Below are 18,322 nucleotides of genomic sequence, written 5' to 3'. Positions count from 1 at the left end.
TTCATATTTGTTATTGTGATTATAGTAATATTGGACAATAAAACCTGATGTCCCACTTGGACACAAAACATTTCTGTTTTTCTGTAAAACAAGCAACAATACTGAGCAAGACTCTTAAAAATGATACAGGGTGGAATGAGTGACGTTGGGATGAATAACAGGAAAGAAGGGAAAATCATTTCAATTACCTAATCCAAGACTTTTCCTCTGGATGCAGAATAAAATCAGGAGAAGTCATTAGGTCCTTAGTTTTTAAACTCCAATAGTTTCCACCGATGGGATTGTGCAATGTAACAATGAATTAACACTGTGCTGGCATACACTTGCTAACCCTATGATCTTTTATGTTAAACTGTTTTATACTCCTAACATACAAGTAATGTGAAATGTAGTTACCACTTAACATTTACAGGTTTTATTTTAAAGTTTGAAAACACTTAAGACATATGGAGAATAGGGAAAATTTATTAACTAGTTCCAAGCACAGGAAAGGTCTGATTCTGCTCCTAAATTAACTGCGCTTGATTCCACGGCTTTTATGTTTTATGCTGGCGTAACAACATTGGTGCTACTCCAAAGTACGTAACAATACAATGTAAAATGGGAGTAAAGTTGCAGTAAATAAAACAGCCTGTGCTTTATCTTCACTAATGTTATTAAGTAGCAGTCTAAGGTAAGCCTAGAAATATACTGTTTTATTAAATTAATAAGAAAAGCAAAGTTCAGCTTTCTACCATTTATTAGACATTTTCAACTTCAAACATCTGTTATAAACAAACACGGTCATTAATTATAGTAACAATGCCATCCTTAAAGTTAAGAATTTTAAAAATTCAATTTACTACTTATTTCTGGTGCATAATGGTATTTACTTCCTGCATTTCTCTTAGATTGGCTAGTGAAATGCAGTAATGTCAGTTAACCTTTATGTGTATTCAATTTCAGTTTCAGGCTGTTAGTGCTGCAGTGTTTATGTTTCAAACACTTCAACGTGATGTTAGTTAATGATTTAAAAATTGTAGAAATAGTACTAGTGATCTCAGGTTTTAAGGAAGTTAGTTTTTACAATGTGAATTTTGTCCAAATTTTGATGACAGTGTCCCTTTAAAGATATTTGGCAGTAATGGGGCCTTTTGTTGGCAGTCTCATTAGAAACCAAGGACTGAATGAGCAAAGGGATTCTTTTTTTCTATTAGAGAAGTGATCATTTGCAATAGAGTTTCTAAAGATTGTAAATAGATTTGTCTACTGTTGTGGATTAAAAATAAACAAACAATCAGAAAGCAGATTCACTGATCGTCCAACCTGACGAAATGGTCATCTATCTAGGGAGCTGCCATAGGAAGAATGATGTCATCTAATTCAGTGCAAACTAGCCAAACTGTATTAACATTTAGACTCTTGCTTCAGTTGGGAAAAATAACTCTAAGATTTGGTTCACACAGGGATTAGCAGAATAGGTCAAGTCAAAGGACAAGTCCATTTTTAGTTTAAAGATTCGTGCTATTAAAATGAATTCTAAACTGATGTCTGCCTCTCTCAAGCATAGTTATCACCATAGAGACCTCCTGTGTCTTCACTAAGAGTTCAACACAGACCCCTAAAAGGAGGCTTCTTATCAACTTTTTATTAGATTTATAATCCCCTTTGCCTTACGATCCACTGCTGGCCCCTTCCTTATCCTGCCTATTATAGCAGTACTGTCAAATTCATGACTACACACATTCTTACCAGTATGTCACGTCCAAAAAAAGCATGTAAAAAGTAATTGTAAGTACACAAATAAAGAAGAGATGTAGGTTTTTTAACTAATCTCGTTTTTATATGGCTATCGTGCTAAGTGCCTATTTATTTGTCTAAAAGACATTCACCAACCGCAGACCACGGTATTTGTTTTTGCTACAATACACTACATGTGCAAACTAGTTGGAAGATTGTTCATGTTTGGTTTTCATTAGTTTGCTTGCTTTAGTTTAATAGACACAAAGGAACAAATTTTCAAAAGTGACTTTTATTTGTGCACATAGAGCCACACGAGAAGACCTATGCATGTGCTTGCACAAACACACATACATACACATATTAGCTCCTCTTTGTGTCTGTGATATAATTCACACACGAAACCCAGTGGGTTTGATGCAAATTCCAGCACTTGTGTACACCAAGTTGTGCACACAAAAAACAAAGGCCAGGATGAAAATAAGGACGACATAAAAGGATTTACAGATGTGAAAACAGGTTTATCACATTGACTCTCCTATACACATGTGAACTTTTGGAATAAGACAAAGGAGGTTTTCTTCATTTTATATTACAATCACACAGACATTTTTCTGTTTTCCCTATTCTCATTTATGAACATGCACACCACCCCCAAGCCCTAAATGAAACAGTGCTATAGGTAGAACTGGCAAAATCTATTATCTGAACACTATTTAATATCTGATTTCTAATATCTGAGACCAAGTCTCGGCTGCAGCCAAGCTGTGATTCATGCAGGCACAAGGATGAGGGACAAAGTTGGGTTCAACACATTTTTGTACCTCCTGTATTTTTAGGCCATCTGGCTGCCACTTCTACCCATGATGTAAATTAGACTGTTGCCTTGGATTTAAGGGGTGTGTATACCCCAGAATGTAATGAAGCCAATTGCAACCATATTACGTGCATTCAGCCACCCTAAATTAATAAAACAAACACCATATAATTGTTAATTTAAAAACAGGCTTTCAGAAGCAAAGGTTCTGAAAACCCTGGGTAACAAGACTACACTCAGGATTGCTAGGGAGAGCAGTACAGGACTATTCTTGCAGCACTAGGCCACCTGCAGAAATCCTCTCTGCCTCAATTATTCCCCAAGAGCTACTTCTGCCCTATTCATGCTGCTGGAACAGCGTAAACACTCTGGAAAAAACACATCTCAGCAAACATCTAAAAGTAGGGTTTAACAACATTTAGCTGAAATGGAGATGAATACAGTTTGTCCTTGTCTACATTTACATTTAAACCATATTTAGTACCAGTTCAGCAGCAAATGTTAACTGTTGTCATTAGTAGTACCATTTTATCATGTAAACAAGGCCTCAGTTACACCAGTATAAAACTAGACTAAATCCTTTGACTTCTGTGAACTCTCTCGAATGTATACTGCTATTAACTAAACAAAATTTAGCGGAGTATTTCATATTACCTACAAGCAGATGCTATGCATAGGAAAAGTCAAAATAACACAGTATACTAATCTATGTCACAAACTATATTATATTAGTTATTAAATTTCTATTCCTCGTTTTTGTTAAATGCCACAGGCTGTAAAAAAACCAAACACAGAACACCAATTCTCCTGACTGGAAGGGATACCATCATCTGCCTTACTGAAGATATTTTGTCTTCCTCTCTCTATTTGTGTCAGAATAGGCTACTAAGAGCTCTGAATATACAGGAAGAGTTCATATTTGTACCTATTTCTTCTTCTAGAAGCGTGTCATTCAACCACTTAATTATAATCAAATTTCTGAAGCATAACCTACTACTACAGGAAATATTACTACAGGTTGAACCCTCTTTAGTCTGGCACCCTTGGGACCTGACTGACGCCAAACCAGAGAATGCAGAGTGCCAGTGGGTCTCCTTAGGCGCAGGAAGTAGAGGTGGAGGTGTGTGTGTGTGTGCTGCAGCATCCCCAGGCTTTGTGGCCAGTATGGCCCCTCACCCTGAGGCCCCACTGCTACCCGGGATCCCAGCCACCAGCTCCAGGTCCTCATCCGTCCTCCCAGAGCTTGAACGCCATGAATCAGCTGTTTGTGGCACTCTGGAAGTGCTGGGAGGGAGGAGGAGGAGATAGTAAGCATGGGGTTGCCAGTGCACAAGAAGTGCGGGGGAAGGGGGGCAGAGAGGGGAGTTTAGTGCCGGTGGATGCTCCGCTCCCACTAATTTTTCCCTGTGGGTGCTCTAGCCCCGGAGCACCCATGGAGTTGGTGCCTGTGCTGGACCACAGATGTGGCCGGACCAGGGAGTGCCGGATTAGAGAGGTTCAACCTGTACTGGAAATTGTGTTTAATCAAATAATTATTTTGTGTATTAATTTTTGAAAATTTAAAATAGATCAAGGTCCAAATTCTGCTCACAGCAGCACCAATGAAATCAATGGAGCTGAAGTGGAAGCAGGATCTGGTCTCACATTGTTCTCGCTATGAATCAATTCAATTAAATAAGGTTTGACTCTTAGTAATGTCTCCTCTCTTTTGTTTGCATCTTTAATTCATTTCCTGTTAGTCCTTGCACTCCATCTGATCCAGCAATGAACCCAACATCTGTGGCCACTCTGGGGCATGTTTGGCAGTGTAACAGCCAGCTATCAATCTCTAGTATGGATTTTCCAAGCAGAAATGCAGCATATATTTATGACTAGCTCGTTGGCTGGCTTCTTTTCTGGCACTACTGCTGGCTATCTCATGGACATGAAATTACCTCTGGGACTGGCCAGAGGTCAGGCAGCTGATAGACTGTCTGAACTGTCTTGTTTAGCTAAAGGTTACTTTTATTTTATTCACATAAGGCCAAATTGACCCTCCACCCCCACATCAAGACCAAATTTAATATAGTTGGATTCTGCAGGCAAGAATTCCATCCCTTGCACCCAGTCTCTTTGCCCAGCCAGTCCCAGGTTTTGTCCCACTCATTATAATTCCTCATCAGATCTATCTCCCATCCCTGACCAGCCAGTCCCAATCTCCCCACTCCTACAGACACACAGTCTCTATTGTATTCCTCCCCAGCTCTCAGGCCCAGTTAGGGTGACCAGATATCCCGATTTTATAGGGACAGACCCGATTTTTGGGTCTTTTTCTTATATAGGCTCCCATTACCCCCCACCTCAGTCCTGATTTTTCACATTTGCTGTCTGGTCACCCTAGGCCCAGTCAGTCCCAGTTTCCCTCCCTGTAACCAGCCTTCAGTCCCAGTCTCCACCCACAAGCTCCTTGTCCTAATCTTGGCAAAGTTGTAACAACAGGCATTGCTACCAGCACTACGTATACTGTATCTTAATGAAATTCATGTACAACTTTATCATAAATGAAATAATTTCCTCATCCCTGATGCCTTGGAGATGTCCTGGAGAATAAAAAAAATAGCAAGGTCTCTGATTTGAGTAAAATCCAAATCCTGCTTATAACATTGAAAACATAGTCCAAATTTTGCCTCAATTCCTATGCATGGGGGAGTTGCATAGTATAAGTGAGTTCAAAGTTTAGTTCCATCTGTAAGCTAGAAGGATATATTTTTTCTTTAAAGTTCCTAATGAAGGTCTCCATGACTGACCATTATTTTTTAAATAATAAAAATAATTATTTTCAAATTTATTTTCTCTTTTCAGTGTATATTTAAGGTAGAAGTTTGCTCATTTTCCAGTACAGATGCTGATAGAGACAAGCATTTTTTTCTGCTCCCAGCTAGAGATCACGTACAATAAACAAATTTATTTTAATTAGAATAAAATGTAACTTGCTGTTTTGTAAAACTACTGATAAATGTGTTTCACCACCAAAATGATATTTGTTCTTCTGGTTGCATTTTCCTATCTTGCATACTTCAGACAGTAAGTGTTATTTTTATATTTTACTTCTCAAAGCATTTAGATAAAATAGTTAATAATAGCAACTAGATATAGTACTTTGAAGCATTCATTATCAGATAGCTGACTTTCTTGGTATGTTAAGTGCATGAAGTTTTACTTTGAAAAGAAGGCTTTGTTTACAGACACATTATTATAATGTGCACTTTGTTGAACTTTATTGTCTAAATATTTCTAAGAAGATTTCTATAAACTAGCTTTTCATGAGTAACCATACACATTCGTCTTTGTAATTTATAATATATGTTAATTATTTTTGGGTGGAAGCAAACAGACTGGCTGATAACTGCTTATCAAAATTGTTTTTTTCAATCCAGATACCTATTGCACACCACTACAAATCAAATATGTGTGTAAGATAACACGTATAGTGTGTCATAACACTTAATTTTTCACCTTTTAAAAATAAAATCCTAATGTTTCAGCACTAGGACTCTTAATTTTTTAAATAGAAAACAAAGCTGTGTATAAAATGTTATCTGGCTGACTATATTAAGATTTCTAGGAAATCAGCTGAATTAGCCATTGATAAATTATTTCATTATCATTATGGAAAGCTTTCAAAAGTGCCAGACAAATGCTCAATATTTATAGCTATATTTACAAGAATTTACAACTAAGATCTGTACAAATGTAGTTTATAGTAAACCCTCATTGTCTCTCATTTTTACAGTCATTATTGCCAAAAGAACTGGTAGAAGAGTACAAAAATCAACAAAAACTTAACCAAATATTTTAAAACATATAAACAAACAAAAAAGTGAAACATAGGGACTGTCACACCAGAGCAGATCATTGAGTCATTTAATCCAGGACTCTACCAGATAAAGAACAAAGATCTATATTTGGCTGACCAGGGTTGCCGTCCCTAGGTACAGGTCTCTGTCAGTACATTGCTGTCTGTGGGAGGTCCGAGGTAGTGGCCAAAGAACACTTCAGTCCTACCTTTTAGAGCATGTTAAGATTTAAGGGAAACCAGGAACTAAAATACCACAATTCAAAACAGGGTGAATCCAAGAAGCTTTTGGTGGGATCCCTTCCTTCTGTTCAGGGCTTGTCTCTATACTCTACATGTTCAGCTGTTCCCCCTGGGCCTGGCTGTCCCTTCTGGCAGGGGTTTACCCTGCTGGCAAGCTAGCTCACACTCTGGCCTGCAATCAGGCTCCTCTCTCATCAAGAGAAGCTGCCGCTGTTCTCCTTCCTTGTCAGCCCTGAACTGCATTAAGTTCTCCTCCTTTTAGCTCCTCTTGCCGTGCCTCACATTTACTGTAGATGTATGTGGTGGGGCTAACTGGGTCCACAGGCTCTCCTTACCATCTTCTTGTCAGCGTGGGACATACCTGAATGTGACATGCTCACGTGAGCGTACGCACACCCCCACCTCCAAATATACCAATAGTTCTTGATTGTAAAAAACTTTAACATGGGGGAATATTTACCTGTCCCAATCTATTCAAGCCTAGAACTTATGCCGTCAAACAGGAGAGAGACTCCTCTTTTTTTGTAGAGGAATGTTCAGATATACAATAAGTTGATATATCCTGTATGAAAATCTAAAGACCACGACAAGGAGGAAAGTACGAATTGGGTTTGTTTCTGCTTTCTTTATTTGTTGTTTTTTTTTGAATCTGGCTTCCTTTGTTTCTGTTTATTAAATATATCTGAGTCAAGAAATAGGTAACTGGAATGCTGGACTAAGCTGGTACCTAACTTTTCCCTCAATTAAACTGCTGGGTCTTCCTTCTTAGCTGTCTTACATCACTGGAAATACATGCAACAGAAAGGACTGAACAGCACTCATGCTAAAGCTCATAAAAAGCCACCCAAGGCTGCTATGAGGTGCTGTTAGACATTTTATGTAAATTCATAAAGGAACCATTTCAATTTTGAGAGGTTTGCCCTATGACATGCTTCAGGAAGCCTTGGAATGTGAGTTCTCTCACTTTTGAAATACTACCCACATCATTGCTAATAAAACAAAAGCGGATAGCACAGAATGGATCCTCTATTTCATAATATTATCCATTTTCCATATTTCTCCATTTTTGTAAATCTGAGATTAAAATCTCCATTTTAATATCTGGGCTCAAAGCATATGTATAAAAGCTTTTAAAGTTAATAGATGGTACAACATATTTATTCTGGTATTTTTGATAGGCTGGTACTTTATGTACAGTTGGACAAAAAATATCTGGCTTAATTTTCAATGTTTGTCTTTTGTTATATTATATTCTCATATGCTTATTTTAAAGCCTACAATTAAAGAATACATCATCATAGTGGTGTATATTCAACTGACTGAAATCAATTCCTGTGAATAGTAGGAGGTCTCTAGATGCTGGTCTTTTTCATAGAATCATAGAATATCAGAGTTGGAAGGGACCTCAGGATGTCATCTAGCCCAACCCCCAGACAAAGATTTGCCCCAGATCCCTAAATGGCCCCCTCAAGGACTGAACTCACAACCCTGGGTTTAGCAGACCAATGATCAAACCACTGAGATATCCCTCTCCCCCCTCACTTGATTGAGATCAAGTGAAGAATAAGTTTAATATTTGATACATCTGCTATATCCTGCAATGGCAGTGAATAGATTTCATAGTCTCTTCCATCTTTAACTTCTGTTATCTTATTTACATATGTAAAGAAAATAAACAGAACAGCTGAATATGTCAAACTACACTTTACTTCCAAAGCATAACAACCAGATAAACAAATCAGAGATTTCTTTCAAAGAATTTGGAGATAGCTCTAATTTGAATAGCAAGTATGTTTACCTCAAGCATAATTGGTAATGTGTATTCTGTGCCATAACCCAAATGCAATCCTCACAGCCAAAGCTGGCAGCACTGGTTTGCCTTCACCTAACCCTTGCACTCCTGGAGTGCAAGCAGTCAAATTATGGCAGATTCTGCTGTGTGTTTTACAGTTGGAAAGAGGATTCTTGCATCTTTTCCTTTCCTGCACATTTGCATTGGAGAAGCCATAATTGGGCCTATTAACTTTAAAAGATACAAACATAAAAATATGGATGGTTCAATTTAATTTAATTTAAAAGCTCAAATAAGTTCAAAACCAAGGTGTGGCTGAATGATCCTGTACAAAAAGACTCTGAAGAAACTTTTCCAAAGTATAAATTCACACATGAAAGTAAAAACTTTACTATATACTCAAAAGTTTTACCCTCCAGAATTCTCAGATCCTGTAGGTATCTGATACAAAAACACAAACACTTTTCTCTTTTTAAACCATCATTTTATCAATCATTCAAGATAGTATGGCTTAGTGGATAAAGTACTGAACTGGGATTCAGGAGACCTAATTTCTATTCCCAGCTCTGCTATTGGCCTGTTAGGGTATGTCTACACTGCAGCAGACACCGGCCTCCCATCCCATACACATGCTAAAAATAGCAGTGTGATGTTGTAGCTTGAGAACTCTAATCTTGGGGATCAGGTGGGCTTCAGAGCCCAAAGCTCCAGCCTAAACTGCAATGTCCACACTGCTATTTTTAGCACGATCGCTTGAGCCCTGCTAACAATAGATCAAGCCCTGCTAGTGAGAGTTTATCTACCCAAGATGGGAGGATCGCTCCCAGCTACAGTGTAGACATACCCCTGGTGACCTTGGACAAGTCACATCACTGCTCTGTGCCTCAGTTTCCTCATCTGTTAAACTGGAATGATGACACTGGTCTCTTTTGTAAAGCATGTGGAGAGCTATGAAAAGACAACATCAAGCCACAACACACACGTCCAGAGTCACCAAATGACATACTATTTTTAATAATACTTAACTCTTGCAGGTCTGAAATTACAATAAAGAACTTTTGGATGAGAACAAGGGTAAGACTATAATCAGAGAGTCTGTATAACCATCCATGTGATTATAACAGAAATGCTTTTCAAGGAACACAGGTTACCCCTATCTGTATAGTTTTTGAAATCCTTGAAAACAAGGGAGTAGATTCTGTACCTGCATCTCTTGAGAAGGTGCAGCTGAGGTAGGGCAGGGTAAAGTACATTAATAAAAAGAATCCCCAACTCTCCAGAAAAGCTATCAAAATCCAAATAAAGGCAATGATTAACATATTTTTTACACATCCATCTTTATTTAAATCTTGTATTTCTGAGTCACTGTCTGGTCAATTCTTTATATACAGACTACCTTGAGATAATGCCATTCTGTCTGGTACATACAAATTAACATTATGACCAGTAATTTCTGATACAAACAGATGAGGACCTCACCTTAAGGCAATGCTTTGTGTAAACTTATCCTTTCCCTCTTGCGTGAAGCACCATATTTATGTAATTTGCCTCCCCACATCCCAATTTGTATTATCTGTACTATGTTTTTCTGATGTACTGTGGTTTATTTTGGCAGCTTTCATGCCAAGTAATTGACTCTTGGTTTCCATGACTTGTGATCTGTACACTTCCTAAACTGACACTATAGGGTAAAGTACAGGCCAAGTATTCCAGTGTAACCGAGAGTAGAATTTGGCTAGAAAGCTTTCCAGCAAGAGGACAAAAGTTTGTTTGGTTCAAAAAAAGAAAAAAGAAAAAAAAACAACCCAAACCCTTTCTACACTACAAATGAGGAAAATAAATTGTAATTTGATAGCTGGTGAAATATAGTGCATCCTTTTATGATTACCTAAATTGCCTTTACGTCACATCCCTCTCTTTTGAAAAATTACATTGAATTTTGTGGGTAATATATAAACTGATAACAGTGAAAAAAATCAAGTCAAATGATGCATTTAACTTCTGTTAATATATTAGCTTTTATTATGCCACCTTCTGCAATTTAAATCATCTTACACTGTAAACTAACATTATCAAACATTATCAAAAGAAAACTAACATTACCAAAAGAAAACTTATTGACTCTGTATTGATACAACAGCCAATATTAACATTACTTCCTAAATCATTATTTTTGTCAGATTAAACAGAAAAAAATACATGGGAAAAACAGGCCCATAGTTCATAAATGACGCAAGCATTCTTCTGACCCATACATCTCCAAACTGTGCATATGAACACAATATAAATCTCAAATATTGCAAGCAATTTTAAGCTGGTAGCATGTTTCCTGTGAGAACAGTTCCTCTAAAACATATTTCAAACTATTTTGAGAAATGTTTTCCCTTGAGAGATTATTACTGTAGTCATGAAATGAACTGATTTAGAACGTTATGCTCACTTCCACTTCAATGATCAGAGAGAAAACAAGAACTGTGGGTCTTGCCAGCAAAGGCACAAAATGGGGAAAGATGTCAGTAAGGCATGGTCTCAACCTTCCTTGAAGAAGTGCCTTTATGAGCATTGTAGCTGAGATGAAGGCAGCATAGAACTAGGAACTGGTTCCTTTTCCACCAGATTCTGCTATCTCAGTCTAGGGAGTACAGCAATTTAATTGCTGTTGCATCACCCAGATGCTATGGAAATAAATACTTTATAAAATGCATAAATTAATACAAAGTCAGTTTCTTCACTGGACAAGCCACCACCACCAAACTTAAGATGTTACTGAAAGACAGAAATCAGAGAAGGAAAAGGTCTGCTGTATTAAGTTACCTAGTCCAGGGGCTCTCACCCATTTTCATGTTGTGGACCACATCTGAATAAAAAAATTGTTTTGTGTACATCTCCCCTCCCATTTGTATAATCTCCCTGTGCCAACTACATCAATTACTTTTGTGGGGAAAGTGATATCAGGAAAGCATATGCGTATCTTTAGCTGTCTTTTAGTCTTCAGTGTCCAGTTATTGGCCCTAAACACTGGAATTCATTTTGCATTGGTCTGTATGACTAATCTGTTTTCTCACGCATTTCCTGAGTGGTAATGCTAGTTTATCATCAGGAATACCAATGGGGATCTACTATGGCAACTGGTGTGATAGCTTTTATGGAAATCAAACAATGTATAGCAAATAGAAAAAACAGTTACTCATCTTTTTGTAACTGCTGTTCTTTGAGATGTGTTGTTCATGTCCATTCAAACCAAGTGTGTGCGCGCTGCGTACACGCCAGCCGGTAGATTTCCCCCTAGCAGCACCATAGGGTCGGCCTGTCCTCCCCCTGGAGTGGCACCTCCATGGCGCCCTGTATGGGGGCCCGCCGACCCTCCACCCCCTCAATTCCTTCTTGCCGGCACTCCAACAGAGGGGCAGGAGAGTGGGTATTGGAACGGACATGAACAACACATCTCGAAGAACAACAGTTACAAAAAGGTGAGTAACCATTTTTTCTTTTTTGAGTGATTATTCATGATCATTCCAAGCAGGTGACTCACAAGCCTGAGTTTAGGCGGTGGGGTCGGAGTTCACTGTGGATTGGAGCACTGCACGGCCACAGGCTGCATCGTCTCTGGCCTAGTGCGATGTGAATGTATGAATTGAAGACCACATAGCAGCTCTGCATATTTCCTGTGTCAGGACCTGAGCCAGGAACGCTGCGGAGGAGGCCTGTGCCCTTGTGGAGTGGGCTGTGATCGGCGGGGCAGGCACCTTAGCCCGATCGTAGTATTCGTGGATGCAGGCCATGATCCATGAGGAGATACGCTGTGATGAGACAGGGAGCCCCTTCATCCTGTTGGCCACAGCAGCAAAGAGTTGGATCGATTTCCTGAACGGTTTGGTTCTTTCAATATAGAATGCCAGGGTCCTGCGAATGTCTAGGGAATGCAGCCTACGCTCCATGCTGGAGGAGTGTGGTTTAGGATAGAACACAGAGAGAAAAATGTCCTGACCCATGTGGAATTAGGAGACTACCTTGGGAAGGAACACGAGGTGTGGCCTGAGTTGGACTTTGTCTTTGTGAAAAACAGCGTATGGAGGTTCGGACATCAGGGCTCTGAGCTCTGATACCCTCCTGGCTGAGGTGATAGCCACAAGGAATGCGACCTTATAGGAGACATACAGTAATGACCACATAGCCAGGAATTCGAAGGGAGGCCCTGTGAGGGCAGAAAGGACCAAATTAAGGTCCCAGGCTGGGACAGGTTGTTGAGTATGTGGGAAAAGCCTATCTAGGCCCCTGAGGAAGTGACCAACCAGTGGGTTTGCAAAGACTGAACCTCTGTCAGCTCCTGGGTGGAACGCGGATATGGCCGCCAAGTGGACCCAAACTGAAGACAGGGAAAGACCCTGCTGTTTCAAATGAAGTAGGTAGTCAAGGATGAGTGGGATCGGGGTGAGCAATGGGGCCTGTCCCTGCTGTTCTACCCAGATGCGAAACTGTTTCCACTTGGCCATGTATGTGGTTCTGGTGGAGGGTTTCCTGCTACCAAGGAGGACTTGTCTAACCTGCTGTGAGCATTGCATTTGGGTTTAGCCATGGAGCATCCAGGCTGCGAGGTGGAGCGACTCCAGGTTCAGGTGCTGGAGATGGCCTCGATCCTGTGTGATCAGGTCCGGGAGCAGGGGAAATGCAAGGGGCGCGTGTATAGACGTCTGCAGTACCGACATGAATCAATGCTGGCACAGCCATGCCGGCATTATCAGTATGACTCGAACGTGATCCCTGCGAATCTTGAGTACCCTGTGGACCATCAGAATCATAGGGAAGGCATAAGGCAGGCCACCTTCCCACGAGAGGAGGAAGGCCTCCGTGAGAGACCCTGGACTGCACCCCATGAGGGAGCAGAACCGTTGGCACTTCCTGTTGTCCCGTGAGGCAAACAGGTCTATCTGGGGATAGCCCCAGAGACGGAAGGTTGAACATGCCACGTCCAGGCGAAGAGACCACTCGTGACCATGGAATGAGTTGCTGAGAGTGTCCGCTAGGCTGTTCTGCACCCCTGGAAGGTAGGATGCCATTAGATGAATTGCATTCTGTATGCAAAAGTCCCATAATGCGAGGGCTTCCTGGCACAGGGGAGAGGAGCGTGCACCCTGTTTGTTGATATAGAACACTGCTGAAGTATTGTCCATGAGGACTGCAACACACCTGCCCGCCAAGTGAAATCTGAAAGTCAGGCAGGCGAGACGCACCACCCATAGCTCCCTGACATTGATGTGCAAGGAGAGGTCCTCTGGGGACCAAATGCCTTGGGTCCTAAGATTCTCCAGATGCGTTGGATCGGGGGGGGGGGGGAGCGGTGCACGTCTGCTACCAAGGATAGGGACGGCTGGGGGCTGGCGAAGGGTACTCCCATGCAGACCTCCCGCGGGTCGAGCCACCACCGGAGGGAATCTAACTTCGTTAGGGGAAGCATCACCACAGAGTCCAGCACATCCCTGGCTGGTCGGAACACAGTCACTAACCAGGACTGAAGAGAGCGCAGCCTGAGCCTGGCATGGCTCATCACATAAGTGCACGCAGCCATATGCCCCAGCAACTTGAGGCAGTTCCTTGCTGTGGTGGTTGAGAAATGCCAGAGACCGAGAATGATGTCGGGCATGGACCGAAACCTGGACTCTGGCAGGTACGCTCTGCTTGCCTCGAGTCTAGAACTGCCCCTATGAACTCTATCCGCCGGATGCGAGACAGGGTAGACTTGGCCTCGTTCAGCAGGAGGCCGAGCTCGACGAAGGTCTGTCTGATAAAGACCACCTGAGCCTCCACCTATGCTTGGGAGTGGCCCTTGATGAGCCAATCGTCCACTTGAATTTTGTTCTTGCGCAGGAAGGCTGCTATGACTGCCATGCACTTTACGAAGACCCTTTGGGCTGTTGACAGGCCGAAAGGCAAGACTGCGAACTGGAGTGTTGCCCACTACGAATCTGAAGTAACATCTGTGTCAAGGGATTGTCACGATATAGAAATATGCGTCCTTCAAGTCAAGGGTGGCGTATCAGTCTCCTGGATCCATGGAGGGAACGATGGAGGACAGGGAGACCATACGGAACTTGAGTTTCTCCACAAACTTGTTTAGATGCCGCAAGTCCAGAATAGGTCTGAGGCCCCCTTTCGCCTTCAGTATTAGGAAATACCGGGAGTAGAACCCCCTGCCCCTGAGTAACTTCCTCCACTGCCCCTACAATGAGGAGGAACTGCACTTCCTAAATTAGAAGTTGCTCATGAGAGGGCTCCCTGAAGAAGGATGGGGAGGGGGGCTGGTGGGGTGGGAGGGAGAAGAATTGGATAGAATATCCCCTCTCTACCATGCAGAGCACCCAACTGTCCAATGTGATTTGGGACCAGGCACAATAGAAAGGGGACAGACGGGATGAAAAAGTAGGATTGGTAGGATCCAAAGTCCTGACTGGTAGGAGGGCTGTTGTTGCCTCCTCCTGCCACTTCTGCTCCAGCTACGTGAGGGCTCTGGGTGGTTCTGGGGCTGGTATGGCTGTGGGGCCGGCTGTGCCTGAATTGCCTGTGCTGGGTGGCTGGAGTGTGCAGGCCCAGCGAGCGTAAGGTAGCCCTTGAGTCCTTTAGGCTATGGCTCCTCAAAGGGGAGGTCCTGAATGGTCTGCTGGACCTCATGTGGAGAGACCTGAGACCTGAAGCCAGGACCTCCCGCCGCATCACCAGCTGAGTGGCCAGCAGGTGGGAGGCTGTATCCACCACATTCAGGGCCGCTTGCAGGGATGCACGTGAAATCAGTTTCCCCTCCTCCGCCCGAGTGGAGAATTCCATTCGCAATTCCTGGAGAAGGAGTTCAGCAAACTTGGACAAAGCTGAGCAAGTGTTATGGCCATACTGGTTCACTATAGCCTGTTGATTGGCTATGCGTAGTTGCAGACCCCCTGTTGAGTACACCTTTCTACCAAAGAGGTCCAACTTCTTGGCTTCCCTGTTCTTTGGTGTAGAGCCTTGAAACCCCTGACGCTCCCTTTGGTTGGCCACATCTACAACCAGACAGTCCCGGGGAGGGGAGCGTATAGGTGCTCATGGCCCTTGGAGGGTACAAAGTAGTGCCTCTCTGTCCTTTTGTCCTTAGGGGCCAAAGAAACTGGTGTCTGCCAAAGGATGCGGGATGTGTCAGCTATTGTTTTGATCAACGGCAGGGCGACCCTAGATGGGCCCGAGGGAGGAAGGATGTCCACTATCGGATCTACATCCACCTCGACCTCCTTCGCCTGGATCGCCAGGCTCTGTGTGGCACATTTAAGTAGTTGCTGAAGCACCCAGTTGTCCTCTAGAGCCGATGCTGCTGAAGTACCCGCGACCGCCTCATCCGGTGAGGAAGAGGAGATTACTTGCAGGGGACCTTCCTCACTACCCTCAGCCTCTGTAGGGTCCTGCAGCACATGGTACTCTGGTTGCGTGGCTGGTGCAGATGTAGGATGTGGTACCACAACTGGTTCCGGGGTCAATGCCGAACGACGAGGTGTGCTGGGCGGTATCTGTGGCTTTGAAAACATGGCCCCCCTAAGTGCGAAGTCTGACTAGGCAGTGCTGGATTCTGTTGTGGCACACTCCTGTCAGACGGCGGTGCTGGTGGTGGAGGCATTTGTGCTGGAGCCACCCACATTGAGGAGACAGACGCAGACCTGGAGCATGGACCGTGCACCTATCCCAGGGACTGATGGTAGGCCCAGGGAGTCCAGAACGGCCACTGGGAGGGCGGTTGCCACTGCTGCTGCCACGGTGCCAGGTAAGGTCGTTGGCTTGCCTGTGAAGCCGACCTCCTGCTCCTTGATCTACTGGAGCGGTAGGATTCCACCTCCGACTCCGAGGTTTCTGAATACGAAGACCGAAGAGGAGCAGTACCCATTGTTGCCAGCGAGTGGTGCTGCAAGGCTGGGGAATGCTCTCTTTGCACCGTTACTGCTTGAGCGGGGTGGGGCGGGGACTGTGGCATCATCATGGCTGGCTTGCCCCTTGATTGGATTGGGGGTCGGGCCGTCCCTGGCGGCTCTTCCCTCTGGCGCGGGGAGGCCAGTACCGGGAGGCTTAATAAGTCTGAGGCCGCCTCAAACGCCTCCGGCGTCGATGAGATGCACGCTTCCTTGCTGCGGTCCGGGGACCAAAACTCTGGACATGACTGCACCCCCACGGGGACAGGAGACAACGGGACCTTGGGAGGATGCGGCTGTGGCACAGCTTGTTCCATCACACTTGTGGACACCTCCGGCCTTTTAAGGTGCAGTGATTGGCTCCTCACCGGCCTCTTCTTTTTCGCAGGCACTGGTGATGGTGATCGGTGCCGCATGGAGGCTGATTTTCTACATCCCGATTGTCTCTGATGCCAGGACTTAGAGTTCTTAGACCGGGCATCCTCTCTTGCTAATGGTGCCAGAGCGCTGCGCACCGAGGATGAGGTGCTGGGTGCCAGGTCGGCAGGCTCGGGATCCAAGTGTGGCCGTAAGGCCGCCTCCATCAGGAGCACTCTAAGTCTCTGCTCTCTGTCCTTAAGAGTCCTGGGATGAAACCCCTTGCAGATACTGCGCTAGTCCCTTTGGTGGCTCTCCCAGGGCACTTCAAGCAGGAAGACTGCAGGTCACTCTTCAGCATAAACTTCCCACGGTCCACGCAGAGTTTAAACCCTGGGGACCCAGGGATGCCCCAGGACAGGATGACAATTACAAGGAGAGGGAAGCCCCCCAACAGCTATTAACCATCTTACAACTAACACTAACTCTAAACTATGAGAAAAAAAAAACTATATACACTTAATAGAGACACTGCTAGGCTTGCTGCGAGAGCGAGCAAGTTCCAGCTAACCATCACCAGCATTAAGAAGGAAAGAGGAGTGAAAAAAATGAGACTGGCATCTGAAATTTTACAGTGTGGTCCTTTGAAATTAGACCCGACATCCTTTTGTCTGATGTTCTCTTTGCTCATTCCATTGCAATATAACAACAATATTGAACCACGGCTGCATAGCTTTGATACAATAATTTTCAAGTGCGCAAAAATGAAAAAAAATAAGCTGTGTTAAGGTCTCTCCCTTTAAAAGGAAGTCTTCTGAAACTCGCTGGTTCTGGAAGTCACAGTACCATTTCTAAGGAATTTTGCCAATGACTTCATTCAATAGGAGGAAGATAGGAACCTAAATGAAGATGTTCGTTGGCTTTGTGGAATAGGTAACCAAAAAAAAAAGAAAAAGAAAAAGAAAACCCAGGTCCACCTACCACCATATAGTGCTACCTCTTTTGTCTAAGCAAGGCTTTGTTTAGTTCTTGGGAGCCTACCCCCCAAGAGCCTTCTGTTTTTAGTTCTGATATTTTCTTAACTGTTCATGTCAGCTCCCTCCAAAGACATTTATCACCTCTTAAAAGACTACTTTCTTAAGATCTTGAAGAATGAGGTCACTACCAGTATCAGAAATATAAATGATGTCAAACTGATGTATCTCCACTGACATCAATGGACTGGTGCCTATGTATTGCAGCTGAGAATCTGACCCTGAATCTGGAAATCTGAGCTATATGCCATGACTACATCTGCATTAGGTAAGCTCTTATTCAGGTAAGCAGGACTTGACAAAAGTACATATTTGAGACAGTAGCTACTGAAAGAGTGAAGCACATGTTTCTGAAGTTATAGCAAGGTGAAGATATATCACTTGTATCTCTCAACCAGCTAGAAGAACTGTGGCTTTGAAATAACAGTTGTTTTCTTTTTTTAAACTGTTTGACTTGTACCATCCAAGTGTGGCTGTCTAAAACGCTAGAGTAGCTCACATTCTGCATTGGAAATCCTTGGTAGGATGCAGTTTCAGATGAGTATGTTTGAAAAATGGCTTTCAGGACTGGATAAGATTAGGAACATTTATCTTTTCTTCACT

General features: G+C 43.0%; 1 protein-coding gene across 3 annotated transcripts in view; it reads right to left on the bottom strand.

The window, feature by feature from the left end:
- The window catches only part of VEGFC (vascular endothelial growth factor C), a 133,319-nt gene that overhangs the window by 29,521 nt on the left and 85,476 nt on the right, over positions 1-18,322 (bottom strand). The gene's annotated exons all lie outside the window — the stretch shown is intronic.

This window comes from Gopherus evgoodei, chromosome 5 (genome assembly GCF_007399415.2).
Source record: "Gopherus evgoodei ecotype Sinaloan lineage chromosome 5, rGopEvg1_v1.p, whole genome shotgun sequence".
Taxonomy (NCBI): Eukaryota; Metazoa; Chordata; order Testudines; family Testudinidae; genus Gopherus; species Gopherus evgoodei.
Note: the sequence above shows the minus strand (reverse complement) of the source record. Positions and strands in the feature narration are given on the sequence as shown.